The following is a 12,530-nucleotide window of genomic DNA, read 5'->3' on the forward strand; positions in this document are numbered from 1 at the left end:
ATTCCAAATTGGAACAATTTTAAAGAGTAAAAAGGGGCAATATTATTAATTATGCTGGGACAACAGATGTAAACCAGGACTGTCCTGAGCAAATTAATATATATAGTAACCATGCTACTGCTTTAATTGAAATTCCCAAAATAGATACACAATATGCAGCACTTCCTATGTTTAGGTCACTTGTTTACTCCTACATTCTGGATGGACATGTGTAATATACCAGGAAATATCTCAGCCCTTGAAGTATGGTAGTCAGCCTCCAAGATGCTTCTCAGTGAGTCCCAAATCCAGGTACTCATGTCAAACCTGTGTAATCTGCTCCCACATTGTATCAAGGTTGGTCTGGGTGACAATAGAAAATGGCGGAAATCTTAGTATGTGATTTTCAAGATCAGTCTGTAAAAGACATTGTGGCTTCCATCTTGGTGGTTGTGTTGGAGGTCTCCAGGTTTGCTGATTTGCTAGAAGAATTCAAAATACTCAGCATATAGTCTTAGTCATGGCTAGGATTTATTACAGCAAAATGATACCCAGCATAATCAGCAAGGGAAAAGTCACATAGATTGAAATCCAAAGAAAAACTAGGCACAAGTTTCAAGAATCCTGCCTTGGTGGTGTCACACAGTATGCACTTAATTCTTCCTGAAATGAGTTGAGATGACCTGTGTGAGTATGTGCAGCAGATAGGCTCATTAGAGACTTAGTGCCCAAGGCTTTTATTGGTAGCTGGTGACATAGGCACTTTCTGCCTACCATGTACAAAAATTCCAGGCAGGCCAAGGGAAAATGGGTGTTTAATATAAACTATGTTGTTTGTACAAACACATTAGGCACATTTCCCACCTTATCAGTTAGGGAAAGTATCATACCGATATAGGGAACAGTTTCTCAATCCTTTTAGGAGATGCCAACCAAAGGCTAGTGTTGCAAGCATGTCTTTCTAAGAGATTATAGTCTCAGACCTGTTAGATTAACACTTTTCTTGTAAATCGTTCTTTCTCTACAGTCTATCTCTTGGGAGGAAGCCAGCAGGCCTATTGTCAACCTCCCTAGGATCTTCCCTAAGGTAAGGAACTGAGTCTTCCCACAACCACGTGACTGAGCTTGGAACAGATTCTCCAGCTGGCCCCAGCAGAGTTTCAGATGACCGCAGCCAGAGGAACGCCTAACAGCTACCACTAACTGTGAGCCTGGAAGACGGGGCCATGAGCCAAGGAATATGGGCTCCCTTTACAGTCTGGAGAAAGCAAGGATTCTCTCCTAAGCCCTTCAGAAGGAAGACAGGCCTGTTCACATTTTGATTTTAGCCTAGTGAAAGTGATTTGGGGTTTATGACGTCCAGAAGTATAAGGTAATAAATTTATGCTTTTTAAAGCCTCTAAGCATGTAGTAATTTTTTAATAGCAGCAATAGAATACTCTTTCATCAAGTAATAGATAAATAACACATGGGGGTACATGAATGACTAAAACTCATAATATCCCTGCCCTCAAGGAACTTGCACTCTAATGGGAGAGACAAAGAATAAATAAGGAAATGGGAAAATATGTATCAGATGACTATTAGTGCTAAAAAGGAAAATAAAGAAAGTTAAGGAGAATTAAACAGGGCCTGCCTTATGAAAGTTGGTAGCAAAGATCTTGCTCATCAGAGGACAAGCATAAAACTGAAGGAAGAGAGGGAACAAGACTGTGTGTCTCTGGAGGAAGAACAGTTCAAGCAGAGGGACATCAGGTATAGATAACGTGAGTTCAGAGCAGGGTAGGTATGTTCTAGGAAATTCCAGGAGGGAAGTGTGACTGGAAATGCGTGAACAAGATAAGAAATGGCAGAAGATGAGATCAAAAAGGGTGTCAAATATGCAGGACCTGGTAGACCATTGTAGAGATTCGGTCTTTACTCTGTGTTAGATTAGCAGAGCTAAGGCCATCATTTATTAAGAAATATTTTGAAAAATGTGGCAGTAAAGGAATGCAGAGTAAACTACCACCCCAAATGTACACAGGGTTCTTCACATTATCTTGAAAGCTATTGAAATGGGGGAAGGGATGTGGAGAAGAGCGGAAGGACATGAGTCATATACCTGCCCTGGCTATTTGAAAACAGCAGAAAATTTAATGTAGAAATTGTCTGTGTGTCTTAATTACCATTTTATTTTCTGCAATTTTTTCCATCATCCCTCTTTTAACATGTATGTCCTAGCCACTACACCAGGCACAGAGACAGCAGTGAAGGGAGTTGATAGGGAAAAGGAAATTTCAAATTGAAACCTTTTCTTTTTCATTTTATAAGAAGCATCTTCACATACACAAGGCACTATACATGTTATATACTGATATGAGATAGCAAATTATCCCTCAGACTTCCAGCTTAAACAAAGGGGCATTTATTATCCCATTTTTTTTCTGTGGGTCAGAAAAGACCAAAATAATGGCTCAGCCTTCATGAACTAACTAAGGAAAAAAAGAGAAGAAACAAACACATAATGTTAAAAATGATAAAGATTTCCAAAATCCTTAGGAAATATAACCTTATATTTATAAATTAGAAAATTAGGACAATATAAAACGGAAAAGAGAACTGTAGAAAGAAGTAAGATGATTTAAAAAAGAAACTCGAGCATTGCAATGTCAGAAAAGTAAACTATGTCATTTGAATGGGGGATAATTTGGGGGACATTTGGATTTTCTTGTTACTTTTTGTATCACTCTACTCAGGAAAGGGTTTAATACATTCATCCTGAAATTGCCTCTGGAGCTTTACAAAACTTCAGTTGTGGAAGGAAGTACTATCACTGGAAGTGGCATGAGCTGGATCTCTCGACCTTGAACAATTTATTTAAACTGGACTCATTCATTCTTTGATGAAATAAAGAGTCTAGTCCTCAGGATGTCTATTTTTCTGTTTACCTGTGTAATTATGTGAAGAGTTAGTTTCTACTTCCTAAGATAAAAACTCAAACTTTATTGCTAAAAAAAAGGCATGTTTCTCGGAGGTGTGACTTAACCTTATCACTATCCTTTATATGGAGAGGAGTGCTCCCCTCCACACCCCACACCACCACAGTAAATGCTTTCTTTATATGCAATTCAATCTGTTAGAAGTGGGGGGGAACTAAGGGGAATAATCATTGTAATATATATATATATATATTTTTTTTTTCAAGTGAGTAAGCAGAGAATTCATGACAAAGTGAGAGAAGTCAAAGTACCGCCCGTGACACGAGTGCAGGTGCTCTCACCAGTGAGGAGGCACACTGGGCGACTTGGTGCTGGGCTAAAGTAAGGATGAAAGGGCGTGTCCCCTTGCCTTGTGACTTCATTTAGTAGGGAAAGGGTTAGGGCAAGAGTGTGCTGTCCTCTCCAGTTGGGCAAAATAAGATTTTATCACTTATTTTCTGAGTTTCACACATAATAGCTAGGGCCCTGCTGCCCACAGTGGTGTCTGTTGCTCCAGAGATGTTATGAGAAAAAAAAAAAAATTGAAGAAAAATAAATAAATAAAGTAGATAATTTCAGATAATAATAAGTGCCATAAAGAAATAAACAGAGTAGGAGGATTGAGGGTAACTGGGAGATGGGGAGGGGGTGTGCTACATTAGCCAAAAATTTCCTAAAAATATTAGGAAAGTGCGGCAGGTCAGAATAGAGAGCTGGGAAAGGGGAAAGCACAACATCTCATTGTACTATATTTTAAAAAGTGTTTAAAATTTCAGATTGCCTGTCTTACTGTTCTGGCCTGATAAAAAAGACAAATTGAGCAAGTGTCAGAAAAATTATAGAATAGTATATCTATTATATACACAGTACTCTAACTACCCAAAATCATATTCCTTTGTGCATCATGTCATATGAAAAATCGTAGTCACTGAAGAATAGTTTGCAGGAAAATTGCCTTCATCTTTGTTCATCAAACGCACTTACATTTGAACTACGTTTTTCAGGACAAGAATGCCTAGAAATGAATTAATCTGGGAAGAGCTTATAGGTATCACAGGATCATCATGCTGAAAAGGGGCTCAGCATCATTTACCTTATTTTGGCAGTAGTGGAATAAGGGCCTGATTTGAGGCCACCTTGGTAGGGCAAGGGCCTGAGTACAAGGCTCAATCCAAACTGGCAGAACATGGGTCTCTTCTGGTCCTGTGGCTGGCTCATCCTTGATAGTCTGGAATATGTGTCAGGTCACTTGTTATTGTTATTTCATTACACATTTGTTAGAATTATAAAATTACAGTGAGGCATCAATTAATAAATGTAGAAGAAATGAAGTTAGAAAATCACCATTTTGCAACTGTTATGGTAACAAATGATTTAAGCAAGAATCACCAATGGATGCTAAAACGAGTGGGTGAAAATTTAATAAGAAAGAGAATATTTGCATAGCACCAAAATAACTTCTTATGAAGTTATTAATAATAAAGGGAAATATTAAAAAGTAACCTCATAGTACACAAATCTGGCAGATACCACCTCAATTGACTAGTCAAGGTTCACATCACCAATAATGGGGTAAACTGACCGTAAGTGCTTTCCAAAATGATGCAATGTGAAGAACACAGTGTCACTGCCCTGATGTTCCTGACAAAGATGCACAGTCTGTATTCAATCCTGAGGAAAAAACAGATTAACCCAAATTTAGCGATACTCTGCAAAACACCTGACATACACTCTTTAAAATAATCTGTAACTTGAAAGACAAAGAAAAACTGGAGAAATTCATATTAATAGAGACTATAGACACATGAAAATGTAATGTGGTTATGAGATCCTGGAAAAGGTCCTGGATGGGGGAAAATACAATAAAAAGAGTGTTGGAAAGATTGTTAAATTTTGAATATGATGTGCTCATCACAGCATTGTTGTCATAGTAAATTTCCTGATTTTGATCCTTGTTATTTAAGAAAACTCCATTGTTCTCAGGAAATATATGTGTGTGAGCAACTTGGATGAATAAATTAAGAACTCCAATCCAATTTTTTATACATATGACCATAATTTATTTGTTTCACTAGTTATTCAATATTCCATAGTATGGCATGTTCTACTCTATGGTCGAACATTTTTCTAATGGTTTGAAATGCAAGCAAATGCTGCAATGAACATTATTTTACAGGTGCTTCTTTTTCTTAAAACAGAGATTCCCACATCTGACATGGCTGAGTAAAAATGTACATTTATGGAGTGGTTGCCATGTTATTTTCCAATCTCCATATAAAATACATGAGACTTGGGTTTTCTTGCACGTTGAAATGCATTGGAGCTTTTCAAGCTTTTTTATTTTCTCCATATACCATTTTATTAAAATGGAATTTCATGACTGCATTGTGGATGTGTATGCATGTGTGTGTGTATGCAATCCTGACTTCACATCTCTTTTAATGCATTTTCCAATTACAGAATAATACATGCTTGGAGCAGGAAAAAAACACAAAAAATATTATGTACAATATCACCAATAATTGATATTTACACTTAACATTTTAGAATATATCTTTTTAGTGCTTAATATTAAGGTAATGGATTTATTTTAAAGGCTTTGCATGTCAACATGCAAATCTACCCTAAAAACAGGTAGACAATCTACCCTAAAAAGACTAAATAAATTTTCCATGGAGAAGTATGCGTATCTTTCTCTGCATCTTCTTTTGCCTTTTAGTCGTGATGAACCTTCACTTTCTCACTAACCAACCAATCTCATTTACGTAAGAAACTTAGCACTCACACTCTATGCATGTTTTCTGGCACTTTGGGATGAAAAATTAAGAATGGAAAACAACAGCAGCAACTGCCTGGATGGGAAATTAGTCTCCTATAACCAGTCTCCCTCTGCTGATAACAAAAGAATATGTGAGATGCCAAGTGTTCTCTGGCTAAACATTTGAATGTAATACCATCCACAGTTTGAAAAGATCCAATAATCAGTGCCCATAATTGCTTTATCAAAATTATAGAGACCAGGAACAAGTGCAAAGATTCATGTCTGCCCATTTTTACCTTTAACTTTCAGAGTTACAATTTTTTAATAGACTCTGATCCTTTGTGTAAGATATTTATATGATAAAGACTCTGAAGGGGAAAGTAGAGAATGTAAAATGTAGAAGCATTACAGGAAATTAGTCTTTCCTGATAATAGTTGTAAACTTTGCTGTGCAAAAATACTTAGCTTGAACTGTCTATGATCTTCCTGGTGTAAGTAATAAACTTTCTTTTCCTTTCCATCCTTTATTTTTAAATTTCAAGTATATTCTCTATATTTCCAAGTTTATTGTGGATTCCTGCCTGGTTGAATGAATATTTGAATTAGGTAATAAATATTTACTTAATTCTGTAGCACATAATCTGGGTAGCTTATTCAAAAATTCTTCCCAATTCTCTTATTACCAACACTTATAGTATTGAGGTATTCATCTCTCAGAGAAGAGATTAGTTAACCTTGGTAATCCTTTACAAATGATTATTTTAGTGGTGGGCATATGACCTAGATATGGCTTATGAATTGTGAAAGAAAGGGAAACAAGTATTTTGTGGTGTCTCTAAGGAGATTTGATTATTTCTTAAAAAGAGACATCTGGGCAAAAACAGACTCTTTTTCCTTTTGATATTCTCATGTCTTCAAGTAATGCCTGGAAATCTGATAACCATATTTACCCATGAAGAAATTCAGCATACTAAGCATGACAGAAAAAGATGGATGAAAAAAGCTAGATTCTTCATTTTGCCATGAATTCAGCAACGCTAGAGCTGTCTTACCTCTGGATGTTGGCAAAGTGAATTAATACATTTTCCATAATGTTTTGTTCATTTTTAGTTAGGTTGTAACTAAAATCATCTACTAAGTAGTCATTGCTATATTAGGTATCAATGATCAATTATTGAATTTGATCTGATATGACCCTTCTGCAATATGTATTCTTCGGATGTTTCTCAGTATATTCAGTTAGTAGGATCCATAAGACTTGATGTGAGTCCTGGATTATAAATTAAGATCTAGCAGTGATTAATACTGAATATTCCTATTTTCATACTATGAGTTTGGACAGGCCCACTCTTCCATAGGTCTTTACTTTGGTCAGAAGCTTGAAGGCCTGTTTGAGAGATCTTTCTTTACAGTTTTGTCAAACAGTTGTTATACAGAGAGAAACCCTGAGATAGGTTTCAGTTCTTGTTTCTGATGAATATATTAATTATACAATGTGATACTGTGCATCTATACATAATCCCAATAAGACTTAAAAGGATTCTTGAAATAGTTATTGGATAAGTAAATCCTCGATTACTATTTTAAGTTCTTTAGTAATGCCCAGTGCTATTAGAGTGAAGCTATACATTGAAAGAGGTTTACTTATAATGTCCTATGATATGAGTGCATAAAAGATAAATATAGTGGACCTCGTATACACTGAACATTACTCAAATGTACTAGGTTACAAAAGACATAATCCACTCCATGTATTGTGGAATAATTTGAGGATTCTAAATCTCAAAATAAGAGATTGGAGGAATTCAAGATTTAAGATGGAACGATAAGTGAATAAAGGGAAGTAGTTTTGATGCTGCTCCCTTTACTTAGATGTATGCAGAGGATAGATGCCCAATCCTGAATGATAGCTAAAGGGAAAATTGTGGTGTTGGAAGAACTTGGTTAAAATAGTCTAGAAAAACATCAATTAGGAAGTTTTCCAGGAATTGCAAAGCATAAAACATTGGGGTAGATAAGAAATTTAATACTATAAATTGCTTCTTAAAGAGGCTATAACTTAAAATAAATCTGAAATACTAAAAATATTGAACAGATGTGGTGTGAAATGCAATTTTTAATGAGATTCCTCCAGGTAATTAGAATCATGGAATATTGCCAGATGAAGTAGCTTCCCTCATCTCAAATCTCAAAGTAAAATCTGGTATTTCAGTCAAACTCCCTAAACAAAGTTATATCACTGTTTTTAGTTAACCTAAAATCTACTTCGTCACAAATAGTTTCATACTGAAATAGTGTAATTGGGAATGTACAATTATTTTGAGCTTTTTTTGGTAAATATAGATGGTAACAAATACTTTTGAGATTTGTGGGCCTTAGTTTCTCCTTTTTAAGCTCCTTTATAGACTATAGCCAAAGCAAATACTAGAACAAACTATACTAAACACAGAGGCACTTTTTTTTTTAAGAAAACAGGCAAAAACAATCTTATAGTCTCATATGAATGCTTGATAACATCGAGTCACAGTCTTTTTTGTGGACCAAACATGTAAGATTGACCTGAGGAAAACATAATGATAGTAAATTACCAAAACTGGGCTGACCCTGTAATTGGCCTGAGGTAGTGAAGGGATTTCTACCGCAGCTCAAAACTGGATTGCTCATTAATCAAGCCAAGAAGTCAATGCTGAGGAGGCTCTTATCATTATATGCCCTGATCACTCAAAGTCAAGGGAGTATGTATAAATGTTTTAGCTAATCATCTTTGGAATATTGCAGATTTCATCAAATGAGAGCCTAAATCAAACAATTTTAAGCTGTTTGATGTCATTTATTTTTCATTTTCCTAATCTTATGTTAATTATAAAGTCTTCTGCTAATGAAAAGGATATACAGAAAAAGTGTACCAAACATACTCTGAAACCGAACCTTCTTGGAGGCTGTGATTCACAACTCTATTCTGAAAAATCATGAACACTCCTGTAAAATGCTCAGGTAATTTTTTGAAGAACTTTATTTGGAATTAGGTTTATTCTGAAGATACTGGGGAAACTGTTTATACTCCTGCATGGCTGCCTATCAATCAAGAGTCTAGTGACTTTAACCAGTCTTTTTTATCATTCTCTTTCCAGTCTAATAGTGACTAATTTTCCTATAAAAACAACCTTGCAAGAATGAGTCTATAAGGTAGCCTACTAGGGGCATTTTCCCTTTCCAAATAATATTGTAATATCACTTAAACATATACTCATGAATACATTGTCTGAGAAGTTTTCTTTGGCAGATATTATGATAGCTGAAGCACTTGTGGCAGCTTCCCCTAGATCATGGTCTTTTTATGCAAATACTACTCCTTGAGTACATGTTACTGATTAGAGCTAGATATATGGTTTCATCTATCCAATAAGTATAGAATATTGCAATGTCTATGCAAAGTAAATTAAATAAATTATTTATACTTCCACTTCTAGAAAAATGGAACAAGCATACTTTTCCCTATACCTCCAGATAAACAAAATTAAAGCCTTGAACATTAAATATAAAATCAATATAGGAAACCTCTAAAAGCTGAAGAGAAGAAAGCAGACTAGTTGGGGATGTTATGATTCAAAGAATTACTAAGGTAAGTTTGCTGTATTTCCTTTTTTGCCTCACGTTATTTACATTTGGTGCTGGAGAAGCCAATAATCCAAAAATATTGCATATCATCACATGCAAAATGTGCATGTGACAGTTTGAAACTGGGTGGAACCAGAAGATCATTTCCTTGTAGCTAATCCATTCCTCTGCTTGTAAACTTATTATAGGTGGCAACTTTTGATTAATTTACTTCAGTTAAGGGTCTTTTATTAGACTGAAGTACCCATCATGGGTCTTTATCATCTTACCAGAGACTTTTATAAATGGGAGAAACATATAGAGGCATAGAAAAAAATTCCTAGAGCTGAGAGAAGTTTCTGGGAGCCAGAAGCTCAAGTCAACAGAACACAGAAGCTGAGTGGAGACCACTGAAGCCAGGACCTGAAAGCAATGAGGCCAGAGGGGAGGGGAGAGATGAGTGGATGCCCTGATGACCCACAGCTACAACTTAGGGAGAAATAATCTCTTGATGATGTCCTGATTTGGACACTTTCATGCCTCATAACTGTAAGCTTGTAAGTTACTAAATCCCCATTGTAAATGCCAACCCCATTTCTGGTATATTGCCTTGGCAGCCTTTAGCAAACTAAAAGAATACAAATGAAAAAAATAAAAACAAAAACAGTAAAATCCAGTTCCAATGATGCAGGAAACAAATGTCCTATTGGGACAGAAAGCATTTAGGAAACAATGGCTCTTCTCCAGCCAAACACCACAGAAAATACAGTGGCCCCATGCCTACCCTATCAGAAAAGGCTTATTGGAGGGACTCAACTTCCACACCCACAAGATCATAATAAGGTACTTAAACCTCTGCCACTATGTATCAGTGAGTGCTGAGTAGGTAATACAGACTGTCACCTCTTTTGAGTATTAATAATCCCCCCATGTAATGTCAGTGGAAACCCTTGTGAAGAGCCTGGATTTCCATACCACTGGGCAGTAACAAATTGTCAACTTCCTTCCTTCTGGTGATGTGAGAGGAGGTCTAGTAGAGTCAGGACTTGTACTACAACCCAGCAATAATGAGGCCATCCTCTACTCCTCTATGCTTCAATGAAGGAAACATGGGAATTAAGACCACTCCTTTTACCCTCCCTGCCAGGGTGATATCAGTGGATACATCATGAGGGCTGGGTCTTCTACATCTACTTCAGCAATTAAGAGAAGCCACATTCCTCAGAGGTAATAAGGATCAAGTAGGGAACCTCGACTTCTACCCCTGCTTAGTAGTAATAAAATGATACAACTGATCCTTCTGTCAGAATCTTGACTGAGAAAGGCAGCTACCTAAGAAGGTTTACCTAACATCCAGAGTCTCAAAATACACAAAATGTACAGGTTTCAGTCAAAAAACTTCAGCACACCAAGATTTCAAACCAAGTATAAAAGGACAATAAACAGATGTCAACAATGAGATGTCAGAGATGATAGAACTTTATGACATCTATTTTTTAAGCAGCCATCATACAAATGCTTCAAAGATCAATGTCAAATATTTTAAAACAAATGAAAAAAATATATCAAGTCTTTAAAAAAGAACAAAGATTGGATTCAACAGCAAAATAGGAGGTATAGAGGAAAGAATCAGTGAACTTGAAGATAAAACAAGTAGAAATTTCTCAAAATCAAGAACAGAGAATAAAAGCCTCAAAGATCTGTGGGGCTATAACAAGATCTACTACTGGTAGTAGTACTGGTAGCGGTACTGATTTTAATCAGTCTTGTTTATTCTTTACTCATAGAACTCAAAATCTTGTCTGAGAACACTATTAGGAGGTAACAAAGCAAATCATCCCAATGTTTCCAATCTACAAGAAGGAAAAATATGAAGATATTATTGTTCATTTGTTCACTGTTCATTTTTCAGAATTTAATTTGTCACAGATGAGATTGCTAAATTCATATTTATTCAAGTACAGTTTACATAGTTATCTGAAAATTCACAAAGCAGAATTCCTTTAATTATTTAGCTATTTGTTAATAGAAATATCATGAAATATGTTAAAATGCATCGTCTCTTTATTGCTGCATAGCAAACTAGAAGTTTTTAAAAGCTCCAAAACCTAGTGGCATAAATCAGCAATTTTTAATTTGTGTCACAGATTTCAGCCTGCTAGGTCAGTTTGTTGAAAGAACAAATGAACAAACTCAAGTCAATTCCATAAGTTTCCACTTGATTATTTCTTCCATAGCTTTTAGTGGAAGTTATTAGGAAAATATTTATTGAACAATAAATTCATGTTCCTAAGAATAAATCATTGTTAAAGTAGAATAATCTTTCTACCAGAGTCTTTCATAGTCATCACAGTTCACAAATAAACTACTAATATAAAATCAAAGTTGTTGTAAATATTCATAAAAGCCCATGAGCTTTGCCAAACACCAGGTATTCAGTTTATCATTAGACAGCATTGGTTGTATCATCCCAAGGAAAAGCATAAATTCCATTATAAAATATTTGTCTATAACTATTAGTTGATATACTTGATACATGTTCATGTAAGCCTGAGCAATTTAAAGATAAAGTATCAGAATTATCTTTAATATAATAAAATAAAAATGTCAGTTGCTCTTATTTATTTTGCTGTTGAAAACTTTGGATAATCTTTTCACCTCAAACATCAAAACTGGTGAAGAATTACAACAACAAAAAACCTGGTAAAATTATACCTGAAGAAAACAGCCAAATCCTATCATCAAATAAAATCCTACCATCAAATAAAACTCAGAAATGTTATCTGAGTTTTATGAGCACAGGAAGAAATTCTCTAATTACTTTCAGATGAAACATTTTCATAATTTAAAATTAGAATTTAAACATGAAGGACAATGTTTCCACCAGGCTTCCTAAACCAAATTGTTATATGCAGTTTACATCTTGTTTCACTTTCTAATCTTTGAAAATAAATCACACAAATATTTTGTCTCAATATTATATTATCACATCAAAGATACCTTATTCCCAATTTTCTTACTTTTTTAAGTTCAGTAATTTTTATATTATATGTAGGCAAAATGATATTTGCATGAGCAATTTTTGCTTCCTTATATCCCCAAAGAACACTCAGATCATTATGTAGTGTGAAATAAATATGAGATATCATTTTCTGAAATGTCATTCAAGTATATTAATTGGAAATTGATTCATTAAGAAAATATTTTATGTATACTATGTGTTCCCTTATTTT

The sequence above is a fragment of the Dasypus novemcinctus genome, chromosome 7 (genome assembly GCF_030445035.2).
Source record: "Dasypus novemcinctus isolate mDasNov1 chromosome 7, mDasNov1.1.hap2, whole genome shotgun sequence".
NCBI lineage: Eukaryota > Metazoa > Chordata > Mammalia > Cingulata > Dasypodidae > Dasypus > Dasypus novemcinctus.